This window comes from Pseudophryne corroboree, chromosome 3 (assembly GCF_028390025.1).
Source record: "Pseudophryne corroboree isolate aPseCor3 chromosome 3, aPseCor3.hap2, whole genome shotgun sequence".
In the NCBI taxonomy this organism is placed as follows: Eukaryota; Metazoa; Chordata; class Amphibia; order Anura; family Myobatrachidae; genus Pseudophryne; species Pseudophryne corroboree.
This window is the reverse complement of record NC_086446.1, coordinates 440459525-440473112: the sequence shown is the minus strand read 5'-3', so window position 1 is coordinate 440473112 and position 13588 is coordinate 440459525. Positions and strand designations below refer to the sequence as shown.

The 13588-nt window shown below is 47.7% G+C and overlaps 17 non-coding genes across 17 annotated transcripts; 7 read left to right on the top strand and 10 right to left on the bottom strand.

Annotated features, from left to right (window-relative positions):
* Positions 1-288: 288 nt before the first annotated feature.
* On the bottom strand, positions 289-361 carry TRNAK-CUU (transfer RNA lysine (anticodon CUU)). Its single transcript has one exon. It is a non-coding gene; the product is annotated as a tRNA-Lys (tRNA).
* A 1224-nt stretch (positions 362-1585) lies between these two features.
* Positions 1586-1656, top strand: TRNAG-GCC (transfer RNA glycine (anticodon GCC)). Its single transcript has one exon. It is a non-coding gene; the product is annotated as a tRNA-Gly (tRNA).
* A 901-nt stretch (positions 1657-2557) lies between these two features.
* TRNAK-CUU (transfer RNA lysine (anticodon CUU)) lies at positions 2558-2630 on the bottom strand. Its single transcript has one exon. It is a non-coding gene; the product is annotated as a tRNA-Lys (tRNA).
* Positions 2631-2737: 107 nt separating this feature from the next.
* Positions 2738-2808, top strand: TRNAG-GCC (transfer RNA glycine (anticodon GCC)). Its single transcript has one exon. It is a non-coding gene; the product is annotated as a tRNA-Gly (tRNA).
* An 862-nt stretch (positions 2809-3670) lies between these two features.
* Positions 3671-3743, bottom strand: TRNAK-CUU (transfer RNA lysine (anticodon CUU)). Its single transcript has one exon. It is a non-coding gene; the product is annotated as a tRNA-Lys (tRNA).
* A 669-nt stretch (positions 3744-4412) lies between these two features.
* On the bottom strand, positions 4413-4485 carry TRNAK-CUU (transfer RNA lysine (anticodon CUU)). Its single transcript has one exon. It is a non-coding gene; the product is annotated as a tRNA-Lys (tRNA).
* A 1043-nt stretch (positions 4486-5528) lies between these two features.
* Positions 5529-5601, bottom strand: TRNAK-CUU (transfer RNA lysine (anticodon CUU)). The gene has a single exon. It is a non-coding gene; the product is annotated as a tRNA-Lys (tRNA).
* Positions 5602-6270: 669 nt separating this feature from the next.
* On the bottom strand, positions 6271-6343 carry TRNAK-CUU (transfer RNA lysine (anticodon CUU)). The gene has a single exon. It is a non-coding gene; the product is annotated as a tRNA-Lys (tRNA).
* A 303-nt stretch (positions 6344-6646) lies between these two features.
* On the bottom strand, positions 6647-6719 carry TRNAK-CUU (transfer RNA lysine (anticodon CUU)). Its single transcript has one exon. It is a non-coding gene; the product is annotated as a tRNA-Lys (tRNA).
* A 107-nt stretch (positions 6720-6826) lies between these two features.
* TRNAG-GCC (transfer RNA glycine (anticodon GCC)) lies at positions 6827-6897 on the top strand. The gene has a single exon. It is a non-coding gene; the product is annotated as a tRNA-Gly (tRNA).
* An 861-nt stretch (positions 6898-7758) lies between these two features.
* Positions 7759-7831, bottom strand: TRNAK-CUU (transfer RNA lysine (anticodon CUU)). Its single transcript has one exon. It is a non-coding gene; the product is annotated as a tRNA-Lys (tRNA).
* Positions 7832-7938: 107 nt separating this feature from the next.
* On the top strand, positions 7939-8009 carry TRNAG-GCC (transfer RNA glycine (anticodon GCC)). Its single transcript has one exon. It is a non-coding gene; the product is annotated as a tRNA-Gly (tRNA).
* Positions 8010-9796: 1787 nt separating this feature from the next.
* Positions 9797-9867, top strand: TRNAG-GCC (transfer RNA glycine (anticodon GCC)). The gene has a single exon. It is a non-coding gene; the product is annotated as a tRNA-Gly (tRNA).
* An 861-nt stretch (positions 9868-10728) lies between these two features.
* TRNAK-CUU (transfer RNA lysine (anticodon CUU)) lies at positions 10729-10801 on the bottom strand. The gene has a single exon. It is a non-coding gene; the product is annotated as a tRNA-Lys (tRNA).
* Positions 10802-10908: 107 nt separating this feature from the next.
* On the top strand, positions 10909-10979 carry TRNAG-GCC (transfer RNA glycine (anticodon GCC)). Its single transcript has one exon. It is a non-coding gene; the product is annotated as a tRNA-Gly (tRNA).
* Positions 10980-12581: 1602 nt separating this feature from the next.
* On the bottom strand, positions 12582-12654 carry TRNAK-CUU (transfer RNA lysine (anticodon CUU)). Its single transcript has one exon. It is a non-coding gene; the product is annotated as a tRNA-Lys (tRNA).
* Positions 12655-12766: 112 nt separating this feature from the next.
* TRNAG-GCC (transfer RNA glycine (anticodon GCC)) lies at positions 12767-12837 on the top strand. Its single transcript has one exon. It is a non-coding gene; the product is annotated as a tRNA-Gly (tRNA).
* The last annotated feature ends 751 nt before the right edge of the window (positions 12838-13588 follow it).

Here is a 13588-nt window from a genome sequence, read left to right as displayed (position 1 = left end):
GTCGGGCTTGGTTACGTAGGCTTGGAGGTGATGGCAAGGCATCCTGACACTCCTGCTTTGTTTTATACACTAAAGTACATGAGTAAGTGTAAAATTAGGCATCTGTGGTTCAGTGGTAGAATTCTCGCCTGCCACGCGTGAGGCCCGGAATCGATTCCCGGCCAATGCCGTCCTGAGTTTTTGCTGATATGGCAGTGTATTTTGTGAAAGTGAGGACAGCCATTTGCGCTGTGGTGGTGCAAGTTGACAGTGTTCCACATACAATGGTACAGGAAAAGAAAAAACATCCGCCTAACGTGGGGCTCGAACTCACGACCCTGAGATTAAGAATCTCAAGCTCTACCGACTGAGCTAGCCAGGCTTGGTTGCGAATGTATGGAGGTGATGGCAAGGCAAGGCAAGGCATCCTGACACTCCTGCTTTGTTTCATACACTAAAGTACATGAGTAAGTGTAAAATTAAGTACCTGTGGAGCATTGGTGATTCAGTGGTAGAATTCTCGCCTGCCACGCGGGAGGCCCGTGTTCGATTCCTGGCCAATGCAGTCCTGAGTTTTTGCTGATATGGCAGTGCATTTTGTGAAAGTGAGGACAGCCATTTGCGCTGTGGTGGTGCAAGTTGACAGTGTTCCACATACAATGGTACAGGAAAAGAAAAAAAACATCCGCCCAATGTGGGGCTCGAACCCACGACCATGAGATTAAGAGTCTCATGCTTTACCGACTGAGTTAGCAATGCTTGGTAACCGAGGAGTTGTGGTGATGGCAAAGCAAGGCATCCTGACTCTCCTGCTTTGATTTGTACACTAAAGTACATGAGTAAGTCTAAAATTAAGCATCTGTGGATCATTGGTGGTTCAGTGGTAGAAATCTAGCCGGCCACGTGGGAGGCCAGGTTCAATTCCCGGTCAATACATTCCTGAGTTTTTGCTGATAGGGCAGTGCATTTTGTGAAAGTGAGGACAGCCATTTGCGCTGTGGTGATGCAAGTATACACTGTTCCACATACAATGGTACAGGAAGAGAAAAAAACAACTGCCCAACATGGAGCTCAAATACATGACCCTAAGATTAATAGTCTTATGCTCTAGCGACTGTGCTAGTCGGGCTTGGTTACGTAGGCTTGGAGGTGATGGCAAGGCAAGGCATCCTGACACTCCTGCTTTGTTTTATACACTAAAGTACATGAGTAAGTGTAAAATTAGGCATCTGTGGAGCATTGGTGGTTCAGTGGTAGAATTCTCGCCTGCCACGCGTGAGGCCCGGAATCGATTCCCGGCCAATGCAGTCCTGAGTTTTTGCTGATATGGCAGTGTATTTTGTGAAAGTGAGGACAGCCATTTGCGCTGTGGTGGTGCAAGTTGACAGTGTTCCACATACAATGGTACAAGAAAAGAAAAAACATCCGCCTAACGTCGGGCTCGAACTCACGACCCTGAGATTAAGAATCTCATGCTCTACCGACTGAGCTAGCCAGGCTTGGTTAAGAATGTATGGAGGTGATGGCAAGGCAAGGCATCCTGACACTCCTGCTTTGTTTCATACACTAAAGTACACGAGTAAGTGTAAAATTAAGTATCTGTGGAGCATTGGTGGTTCAGTGGTAGAATTATCGCCTGCCACGCGGGAGGCCCGGGTTCGATTTCCGGCCAATGCCGTCCTGAATTTTTGCTGATATGGCAGTGCATTTTGTGAAAGTGAGGACAGCCATTTGCGCTGTGGTGGTGCAAGTTGACAGTGTATGTGCTGAAACACACTACCCGGCTTTTGCCGGCCGGGAAAAAGCCGGACGGCTTTTTCCCATGCCGGCATTGTAGTTAACAGTGTGAGGGCTAGGGTCCCTTCACACTGCACGGCCCTGGCCCGGCTGCCGGGTTGCAGCCGGGTCTCACCACTGGAAGGTACGGCGGCCGGGCGGCCGCCGGGCCGTCTTTGCAGCCAATGAACCGTGTGTGTGAAGGGGAGCTTTCACACACAACGTTTTTTTCTCAAGCCGTGTCTGATGCTGCGCATGCGCACAGCATTACACACGGCTCAAAGCCGTCCTGTGTGACAGACTCTGCCGGTTTCTCCCGGATTGCAAAAAGCCGGACAAAGTTTGTCCGGCTTTTTGCCATCCGGGAGAAACCGGCCAGTGTGTTACAGCCCTTCCACATACAATGGTACAGGAAAAGAAAAAATACATCCTCCCAATGTGGGGCTCGAACCCACGACCCTGAGATTAAGAGTCTCATGCTTTACCGACTGAGTTAGCAATGCTTGGTAACCGAGGAGTTGTGGTGATGGAAAGGGAAGGCATCCTGACACTCCTGCTTTATTTCATACACTAAAGTACACGAGTGAGTGTAAAATTAAGTATCTGTGAAGCATTGGTGGTTCAGTGGTAGAATTCTCGCCTGCCACGCGTGAGGCCCGGAATTGATTCCCGGCCAATGCAGTCCTGAGTTTTTGCTGATATGGCAGTGTATTTTGTAAAAGTGAGGACAGCCATTTGCGCTGTGGTGGGGCAAGTTGACAGTGTTCCACATACAATGGTACAGGAAAAGAAAAAAAACATCCGCCCAATGTGGGGCTCGAACCCACGACCCTGATATTAAGAGTCTCATGCTCTACCGACTGAGCTAGCCAGGCTTGGTTGAGAATGTATGGAGGTGATGGCAAGGCAAGGCATCCTGACACTCCTGCTTTGTTTCATACACTAAAGTACACGAGTAAGTGTAAAATTAAGTATCTGTGGAGCATTGGTGATTCAGTGGTAGAATTCTCGCCTGCCACGCGGGAGGCCCGGGTTCGATTTCCGGCCAATGCAGTCCTGAATTTTTGCTGATATGGCAGTGCATTTTGTGAAAGTGAGGACAGCCATTTGCGCTGTGGTGGTGCATGTTGACAGTGTTCCACATACAATGGTACAGGAAAAGAAAAAAAAACATCCGCCCAATGTGGGGCTCGAACCCACGACCCTGAGATTAAGAGTCTCATGCTTTACCGACTGAGTTAGCAATGCTTGGTAACCGAGGAGTTTTGGTGATGGCAAGGCAAGGCATCCTGACTCTCCTGCTTTGTTTTGTACACTAAAGTACATGAGTAAGTCTAAAATTAAGCATCTGTGGATCATTGGTGGTTCAGTGGTAGAAATCTAGCCGGCCACGTGGGAGGCCGGGTTCAATTCCCGGTCAATACATTCCTGAGTTTTTGCTGATAGGGCAGTGCATTTTGTGAAAGTGAGGACAGCCATTTGCGCTGTGGTGATGCAAGTATACACTGTTCCACATACAATGGTACAGGAAGAGAAAAAAACAACTGCCCAACATGGAGCTCAAATACATGACCCTAAGATTAATAGTCTTATGCTCTAGCGACTGTGCTAGTCGGGCTTGGTTACGTAGGCTTGGAGGTGATGGCATGGCAAGGCATCCTGACACTCCTGCTTTGTTTAATACACTAAAGTACATGAGTAAGTGTAAAATTAGGCATCTGTGGAGTATTGGTGGATCAGTGGTAGAATTCTCGCCTGCCACGCGTGAGGCCCGGAATCGATTCCCGGCCAATGCAGTCCAGAGTTTTTGCTGATATGGCAGTGTATTTTGTGAAAGTGAGGACAGCCGTTTGCGCTGTGGTGGTGCAAGTATACAGTGTTCCACATACAATGGTACAGGAAAAGAAAAAACATCAGCCCAACGTGGGGCTCGAACCCACAACCCTGAGATTAAGAGTCTCATGCTCTACCAACTGAGCTAGCCAGGCTTGGTTGCGAATGTATGGAGGTGATGGCAAGGCAAGGCATCCTGACACTCCTGCTTTGTTTCATACACTAAAGTACACGAGTAAGTGTAAAATTAAGTACCTGTGGAGCATTGGTGGTTCAGTGGTAGAATTCTCGCCTGCCACGCGGGAGGCCCGTGTTCGATTGCCGGCCAATGCAGTCCTGAATTTTTGCTGATATGGCAGTGCATTTTGTGAAAGTGAGGACAGCCATTTGCGCTGTGGTGATGAAAGTATACACTGTTCCACATACAATGGTACAGGAAGAGAAAAAAAACAACTGCCCAACATGGAGCTCAAATACATGACCCTAAGATTAATAGTCTTATGCTCTAGCGACTGTGCTAGTCGGGCTTGGTTACGTAGGCTTGGAGGTGATGGCAAGGCAAGGCATCCTGACACTCCTGCTTTGTTTTATACACTAAAGTACATGAGTAAGTGCAAAATTAGGCATCTGTGGAGCATTAGTGGATCAGTGGTAGAATTCTCGCCTGCCACGCGTGAGGCCCGGAATCGATTCCCGGCCAATGCAGTCCTGAGTTTTTGCTGCTATGGCAGTGTATTTTGTGAAAGTGAGGACAGCCATTTGCGCTGTGGTGGTGCAAGTATACAGTGTTCCACATACAATGGTACAGGAAAAGAAAAAACATCCGCCCAACGTGGGGCTCGAACCCACGACCCTGAGATTAAGAGTCTCATGCTCTACCGACTGAGCTAGCCAAGCTTGGTTGCGAATGTATGGAGGTGATGGCAAGGCAAGGCAAGGCATCCTGACACTCCTGCTTTGTTTCATACACTAAAGTACACGAGTAAGTGTAAAATTAAGTACCTGTGGAGCATTGGTGGTTCAGTGGTAGAAATCTCGCCTGCCACGCGGGAGGTCGGGTTCGATTCCCGGCCAATGCAGTCCTGAGTTTTTGCTGATATGGCAGTGCATTTTGTGAAAGTGAGGACAGCCATTTGCGCTGTGGTGGTGCAAGTTGACAGTGTTCCACATACAATGGTACAGGAAAAGAAAAAAAACATCCGCCCAATGTGGGGCTCGAACCCACGACCCTGAGATTAAGAGTCTCATGCTTTACCGACTGAGTTAGCAATGCTTGGTAACCGAGGAGTTTTGGTGATGGCAAGGCAAGGCATCCTGACTCTCCTGCTTTGTTTTGTACACTAAAGTACATGAGTAAGTCTAAAATTAAGCATCTGTGGATCATTGGTGGTTCAGTGGTAGAAATCTAGCCGGCCACGTGGGAGGCCGGGTTCAATTCCCGGTCAATACATTCCTGAGTTTTTGCTGATAGGGCAGTGCATTTTGTGAAAGTGAGGACAGCCATTTGCGCTGTGGTGATGCAAGTATACACTGTTCCACATACAATGGTACAGGAAGAGAAAAAAACAACTGCCCAACATGGAGCTCAAATACATGACCCTAAGATTAATAGTCTTATGCTCTAGCGACTGTGCTAGTCGGGCTTGGTTACGTAGGCTTGGAGGTGATGGCATGGCAAGGCATCCTGACACTCCTGCTTTGTTTAATACACTAAAGTACATGAGTAAGTGTAAAATTAGGCATCTGTGGAGTATTGGTGGATCAGTGGTAGAATTCTCGCCTGCCACGCGTGAGGCCCGGAATCGATTCCCGGCCAATGCAGTCCAGAGTTTTTGCTGATATGGCAGTGTATTTTGTGAAAGTGAGGACAGCCGTTTGCGCTGTGGTGGTGCAAGTATACAGTGTTCCACATACAATGGTACAGGAAAAGAAAAAACATCAGCCCAACGTGGGGCTCGAACCCACAACCCTGAGATTAAGAGTCTCATGCTCTACCAACTGAGCTAGCCAGGCTTGGTTGCGAATGTATGGAGGTGATGGCAAGGCAAGGCATCCTGACACTCCTGCTTTGTTTCATACACTAAAGTACACGAGTAAGTGTAAAATTAAGTACCTGTGGAGCATTGGTGGTTCAGTGGTAGAATTCTCGCCTGCCACGCGGGAGGCCCGTGTTCGATTGCCGGCCAATGCAGTCCTGAATTTTTGCTGATATGGCAGTGCATTTTGTGAAAGTGAGGACAGCCATTTGCGCTGTGGTGATGAAAGTATACACTGTTCCACATACAATGGTACAGGAAGAGAAAAAAAACAACTGCCCAACATGGAGCTCAAATACATGACCCTAAGATTAATAGTCTTATGCTCTAGCGACTGTGCTAGTCGGGCTTGGTTACGTAGGCTTGGAGGTGATGGCAAGGCAAGGCATCCTGACACTCCTGCTTTGTTTTATACACTAAAGTACATGAGTAAGTGCAAAATTAGGCATCTGTGGAGCATTAGTGGATCAGTGGTAGAATTCTCGCCTGCCACGCGTGAGGCCCGGAATCGATTCCCGGCCAATGCAGTCCTGAGTTTTTGCTGCTATGGCAGTGTATTTTGTGAAAGTGAGGACAGCCATTTGCGCTGTGGTGGTGCAAGTATACAGTGTTCCACATACAATGGTACAGGAAAAGAAAAAACATCCGCCCAACGTGGGGCTCGAACCCACGACCCTGAGATTAAGAGTCTCATGCTCTACCGACTGAGCTAGCCAAGCTTGGTTGCGAATGTATGGAGGTGATGGCAAGGCAAGGCAAGGCATCCTGACACTCCTGCTTTGTTTCATACACTAAAGTACACGAGTAAGTGTAAAATTAAGTACCTGTGGAGCATTGGTGGTTCAGTGGTAGAAATCTCGCCTGCCACGCGGGAGGTCGGGTTCGATTCCCGGCCAATGCAGTCCTGAGTTTTTGCTGATATGGCAGTGCATTTTGTGAAAGTGAGGACAGCCATTTGCGCTGTGGTGGTGCAAGTTGACAGTGTTCCACATACAATGGTACAGGAAAAGAAAAAAAACATCCGCCCAATGTGGGGCTCGAACCCACGACCCTGAGATTAAGAGTCTCATGCTCTACCGACTGAGCTAGCCGGGCTTGGTTGAGAATACATGGAGGTGAAGGCAAGGCAAGGCATCATGACACTCCTGCTTTATTTCATACACTAAAGTACACGAGTAAGTGTAAAATTAAGTATCTGTAGAGCATTGGTGGTTCAGTGGTAGAATTCTCGCCTGCCACGCGGGAGGTCCGGGTTCGATTCCCGGCCAATGCAGTCCTGAATTTTTGCTGATATGGCAGTGCATTTTGTGAAAGTGAGGACAGCCATTTGCGCTGTGGTGGGGCAAGTTGACAGTGTTCCACATACAATGGTACAGGAAAAGAAAAAAAACATCCGCCCAATGTGGGGCTCGACTCCACGACTCTGAGATTAAGAGTCTCATGCTTTACCGACTGAGTTAGCAATGCTTGGTAACCGAGGAGTTGTGGTGATGGCAAGGCAAGGCATCCTGACTCTCCTGCTTTGTTTTGTACACTAAAGTACATGAGTAAGTCTAAAATTAAGCATCTGTGGATCATTGGTGGTTCAGTGGTAGAAATCTAGCCGGCCACGTGGGAGGCCGGGTTCAATTCCCGGTCAATACATTCCTGAGTTTTTGCTGATAGGGCAGTGCATTTTGTGAAAGTGAGTACAGCCATTTGCGCTGTGGTGATGCAAGTATACACTGTTCCACATACAATGGTACAGGAAGAGAAAAAAACAACTGCCCAACATGGAGCTCAAATACATGACCCTAAGATTAATAGTCTTATGCTCTAGCGACTGTGCTAGTCGGGCTTGGTTACGTAGGCTTGGAGGTGATGGCAAGGCAAGGCATCCTGACACTCCTGCTTTGTTTTATACACTAAAGTACATGAGTAAGTGTAAAATTAGGCATCTGTGGAGCATTGGTGGATCAGTGGTAGAATTCTCGCCTGCCACGCGTGAGGCCCGGAATCGATTACCGGCCAATGCAGTCCTGAGTTTTTGCTGATATGGCAGTGTATTTTGTGAAAGTGAGGACAGCCATTTGCGCTGTGGTGGTGCAAGTATACAGTGTTCCACATACAATGGTACAGGAAAAGAAAAAACATCCACCCAACGTGGGGCTCGAACCCACGACCCTCAGATTAAGAGTCTCATGCTCTACCGACTGAGCTAGCCAGGCTTCGTTGCGAATGTATGGAGGTGATGGCAAGGCAAGGCATCCTGACACTCCTGCTTTGTTTCATACACTAAAGTACACGGGTTAGTGTAAAATTAAGTACCTGTGGAGCATTGGTGGTTCAGTGGTAGAATTCTCGCCTGCCACGCGGGAGGCCCGGGTTCGATTCCTGGCCAATGCAGTCCTGAGTTTTTGCTGATATGGCAGTGCATTTTGTGAAAGTGAGGACAGCCATTTGCGCTGTGGTGGTGCAAGTTGACAGTGTTCCACATACAATGGTACAGGAAAAGAAAAAAAACATCCGCCCAATGTGGGGCTCGAACCCACGACCCTGAGATTAAGAGTCTCATGCTCTACCGACTGAGTTAGCAATGCTTGGTAACCGAGGAGTTGTGGTGATGGCAAGGCAAGGCATCCTGACTCTCCTGCTTTGTTTTGTACACTAAAGTACATGAGTAAGTCTAAAATTAAGCATCTGTTGATCATTGGTGGTTCAGTGGTAGAAATCTAGCCGGCCACGTGGGAGGCCGGGTTCAATTCCCGGTCAATACATTCCTGAGTTTTTGCTGATAGGGCAGTGCATTTTGTGAAAGTGAGGACAGCCATTTGCGCTGTGGTGATGCAAGTATACACTGTTCCACATACAATGGTACAGGAAGAGAAAAAAACAACTGCCCAACATGGAGCTCAAATACATGACCCTAAGATTAATAGTCGTATGCTCTAGCGACTGTGCTAGTCGGGCTTGGTTACGTAGGCTTGGAGGTGATGGCAAGGCAAGGCATCCTGACACTCCTGCTTTGTTTTATACACTAAAGTACATGAGTAAGTGTAAAATAAGGCATCTGTGGAGCATTGGTGGTTCAGTGGTAGAATTCTCGCCTGCCACGCGTGAGGCCGGAATCAATTCCCGGCCAATGCAGAACTGAGTTTTTGCTGATATGGCAGTGTATTTTGTGAAAGTGAGGACAGCCATTTGCGCTGTGGTGGTGCAAGTTGACAGTGTTCCACATACAATGGTACAGGAAAAGAAAAAAAACATCCGCCCAATGTGGGGCTCAAACCCACGACCCTAAGATTCAGAGTCTCATGCTTTACCGACTGAGTTAGCAATGCTTGGTAACCGAGGAGTTGTGGTGATGGCAAGGCAAGGCATCCTGACTCTCCTGCTTTGTTTTGTACACTAAAGTACATGAGTAAGTCTAAAATTAAGCATCTGTGGATCATTGGTGGTTCAGTGGTAGAAATCTAGCCGGCCACGTGGGAGGCCGGGTTCAATTCCCGGTCAATACATTCCTGAGTTTTTGCTGATAGGGCAGTGCATTTTGTGAAAGTGAGTACAGCCATTTGCGCTGTGGTGATGCAAGTATTCACTGTTCCACATACAATGGTACAGGAAGAGAAAAAAACAACTGCCCAACATGGAGCTCAAATACATGACCCTAAGATTAATAGTCTTATGCTCTAGCGACTGTGCTAGTCGGGCTTGGTTACGTAGGCTTGGAGGTGATGGCAAGGCAAGGCATCCTGACACTCCTGCTTTGTTTTATACACTAAAGTACATGAGTAAGTGTAAAATTAGGCATCTGTGGAGCATTGGTGGATCAGTGGTAGAATTCTCGCCTGCCACGCGTGAGGCCCGGAATCGATTACCGGCCAATGCAGTCCTGAGTTTTTGCTGATATGGCAGTGTATTTTGTGAAAGTGAGGACAGCCATTTGCGCTGTGGTGGTGCAAGTATACAGTGTTCCACATACAATGGTACAGGAAAAGAAAAAACATCCGCCCAACGTGGGGCTCGAACCCACGACCATGAGATTAAGAGTCTCATGCTCTACTGACTGAGCTAGCCAGGGTTGGTTGCAAATGTATGGAGGTGATGGCAAGGCAAGGCAAGGCATCCTGACACTCCTGCTTTGTTTCATACACTAAAGTACACGAGTAAGTGTAAAATTAAGTACCTGTGGAGCAATGGTGGTTCAGTGGTAGAATTCTCGCCTGCCACGCGGGATGCCCGGGTTCAATTCCCGGCCAATGCAGTCCTGAATTTTTGCTGATATGGCAGTGCATTTTGTGAAAGTGAGGACAGCCATTTGCGCTGTGATGGTGCAAGTTGACAGTGTTCCACATACAATGGTACAGGAAAAGAAAAAAAACATCCGCCCAATGTGGGGCTCGAACCCACGACCCTGAGATTAAGAGTCTCATGCTTTACCGACTGAGTTAGCAATGCTTGGTAACCGAGGAGTTGTGGTGATGGCAAGGCAAGGCATCCTGACTCTCCTGCTTTGTTTTGTACACTAAAGTACATGAGTAAGTCTAAAATTAAGCATCTGTGGATCATTGGTGGTTCAGTGGTAGAAATCTAGCCGGCCACGTGGGAGGCCGGGTTCAATTCCCGGTCAATACATTCCTGAGTTTTTGCTGATAGGGCAGTGCATTTTGTGAAAGTGAGGACAGCCATTTGCGCTGTGGTGATGCAAGTATACACTGTTCCACATACAATGGTACAGGAAGAGAAAAAAACAACTGCCCAACATGGAGCTCAAATACATGACCCTAAGATTAATAGTCTTATGCTCTAGCGACTGTGCTAGTCGGGCTTGGTTACGTAGGCTTGGAGGTGATGGCAAGGCAAAGCATCCTGACACTCCTGCTTTGTTTTATACACTAAAGTACATGAGTAAGTGTAAAATTAGGCATCTGTGGAGCATTGGTGGATCAGTGGTAGAATTCTCGCCTGCCACGCGTGAGGCCCGGAATCGATTACCGGCCAATGCAGTCCTGAGTTTTTGCTGATATGGCAGTGTATTTTGTGAAAGTGAGGACAGCCATTTGCGCTGTGGTGGTGCAAGTATACAGTGTTCCACATACAATGGTACAGGAAAAGAAAAAACATCCACCCAACGTGGGGCTCGAACCCACGACCCTGAGATTAAGAGTCTCATGCTCTACCGACTGAGCTAGCCTGGCTTCATTGCGAATGTATGGAGGTGATGGCAAGGCAAGGCATCCTGACACTCCTGCTTTGTTTCATACACTAAAGTACACGGGTAAGTGTAAAATTAAGTACCTGTGGAGCATTGGTGGTTCAGTGGTAGAATTCTCGCCTGCCACGCGGGAGGCCCGGGTTCGATTCCTGGCCAATGCAGTCCTGAGTTTTTGCTGATATGGCAGTGCATTTTGTGAAAGTGAGGACAGCCATTTGCGCTGTGGTGGTGCAAGTTGACAGTGTTCCACATACAATGGTACAGGAAAAGAAAAAAAACATCCGCCCAATGTGGGGCTCGAACCCACGACCCTGAGATTAAGAGTCTCATGCTCTACCGACTGAGTTAGCAATGCTTGGTAACCGAGGAGTTGTGGTGATGGCAAGGCAAGGCATCCTGACTCTCCTGCTTTGTTTTGTACACTAAAGTACATGAGTAAGTCTAAAATTAAGCATCTGTGGATCATTGGTGGTTCAGTGGTAGAAATCTAGCCGGCCACGTGGGAGGCCGGGTTCAATTCCCGGTCAATACATTCCTGAGTTTTTGCTGATAGGGCAGTGCATTTTGTGAAAGTGAGGACAGCCATTTGCGCTGTGGTGATGCAAGTATACACTGTTCCACATACAATGGTACAGGAAGAGAAAAAAACAACTGCCCAACATGGAGCTCAAATACATGACCCTAAGATTAATAGTCGTATGCTCTAGCGACTGTGCTAGTCGGGCTTGGTTACGTAGGCTTGGAGGTGATGGCAAGGCAAGGCATCCTGACACTCCTGCTTTGTTTTATACACTAAAGTACATGAGTAAGTGTAAAATTAGGCATCTGTGGAGCATTGGTGGTTCAGTGGTAGAATTCTCGCCTGCCACGCGTGAGGCCGGAATCGATTCCCGGCCAATGCAGAACTGAGTTTTTGCTGATATGGCAGTGTATTTTGTGAAAGTGAGGACAGCCATTTGCGCTGTGGTGGTGCAAGTTGACAGTGTTCCACATACAATGGTACAGGAAAAGAAAAAAAACATCCGCCCAATGTGGGGCTCAAACCCACGACCCTAAGATTCAGAGTCTCATGCTTTACAAACTGAGTTAGCAATGCTTGGTAACCGAGGAGTTGTGGTGATGGCAAGGCAAGGCATCCTGACTCTCCTGCTTTGTTTTGTACACTAAAGTACATGAGTAAGTCTAAAATTAAGCATCTGTGGATCATTGGTGGTTCAGTGGTAGAAATCTAGCCGGCCACGTGGGAGGCCGGGTTCAATTCCCGGTCAATACATTCCTGAGTTTTTGCTGATAGGGCAGTGCATTTTGTGAAAGTGAGTACAGCCATTTGCGCTGTGGTGATGCAAGTATACACTGTTCCACATACAATGGTACAGGAAGAGAAAAAAACAACTGCCCAACATGGAGCTCAAATACATGACCCTAAGATTAATAGTCTTATGCTCTAGCGACTGTGCTAGTCGGGCTTGGTTACGTAGGCTTGGAGGTGATGGCAAGGCAAGGCATCCTGACACTCCTGCTTTGTTTTATACACTAAAGTACATGAGTAAGTGTAAAATTAGGCATCTGTGGAGCATTGGTGGTTCAGTGGTAGAATTCTCGCCTGCCACGCGTGAGGCCCGGAATCGATTCCCGGCCAATGCAGTCCTGAGTTTTTGCTGATATGGCAGTGTATTTTGTGAAAGTGAGGACAGCCATTTGCGCTGTGGTGGTGCAAGTATACAGTGTTCCACATACAATGGTACAGAAAAAGAAAAAACATCCGCCCAACGTGGGGCTCGAACCCAAGACCCTGAGATTAAGAGTCTCATGCTCTACCAACTGAGCTAGCCAGGCTTGGATGTGAATGTATGGAGGTGATGGCAAGGCAAGGCAAGGCATCCTGACACTCCTGCTTTGTTTCATACACTAAAGTACACGAGTAAGTGTAAAATTAAGTATCTGTGGAGCATTGGTGGTTCAGTGGTAGAATTCTCGCCTGCCACGCGGGAGGCCCGGGTTCGATTCCCGGCCAATGCAGTCCTGAGTTTTTGCTGATATGGCAGTGCATTTTGTGAAAGTGAGGACAGCCATTTGCGCTGTGGTGGTGCAAGTTGACAGTGTTCCACATACAATGGTACAGGAAAAGAAAAAAAACATCCGCCCAATGTGGGGCTCGAACCCACGACCCTGAGATTAAGAGTCTCATGCTTTACCGACTGAGTTAGCAATGCTTGGTAACCGAGGAGTTGTGGTGATGGCAAGGCAAGGCATCCTGACTCTCCTGCTTTGTTTTGTACACTAAAGTACATGAGTAAGTCTAAAATTAAGCATCTGTGGATCATTGGTGGTTCAGTGGTAGAAATCTAGCCGGCCACGTGGGAGGCCGGGTTCAATTCCCGGTCAATACATTCCTGAGTTTTTGCTGATAGGGCAGTGCATTTTGTGAAAGTGAGTACAGCCATTTGCGCTGTGGTGATGCAAGTATACACTGTTCCACATACAATGGTACAGGAAGAGAAAAAAACAACTGCCCAACATGGAGCTCAAATACATGACCCTAAGATTAATAGTCTTATGCTCTAGCGACTGTGCTAGTCGGGCTTGGTTACGTAGGCTTGGAGGTGATGGCAAGGCAAGGCATCCTGACACTCCTGCTTTGTTTTATACACTAAAGTACATGAGTAAGTGTAAAATTAGGCATCTGTGGAGCATTGGTGGTTCAGTGGTAGAATTCTCGCCTGCCACGCGTGAGGCCCGGAATCGATTCCCGGCCAATGCAGTCCTGAGT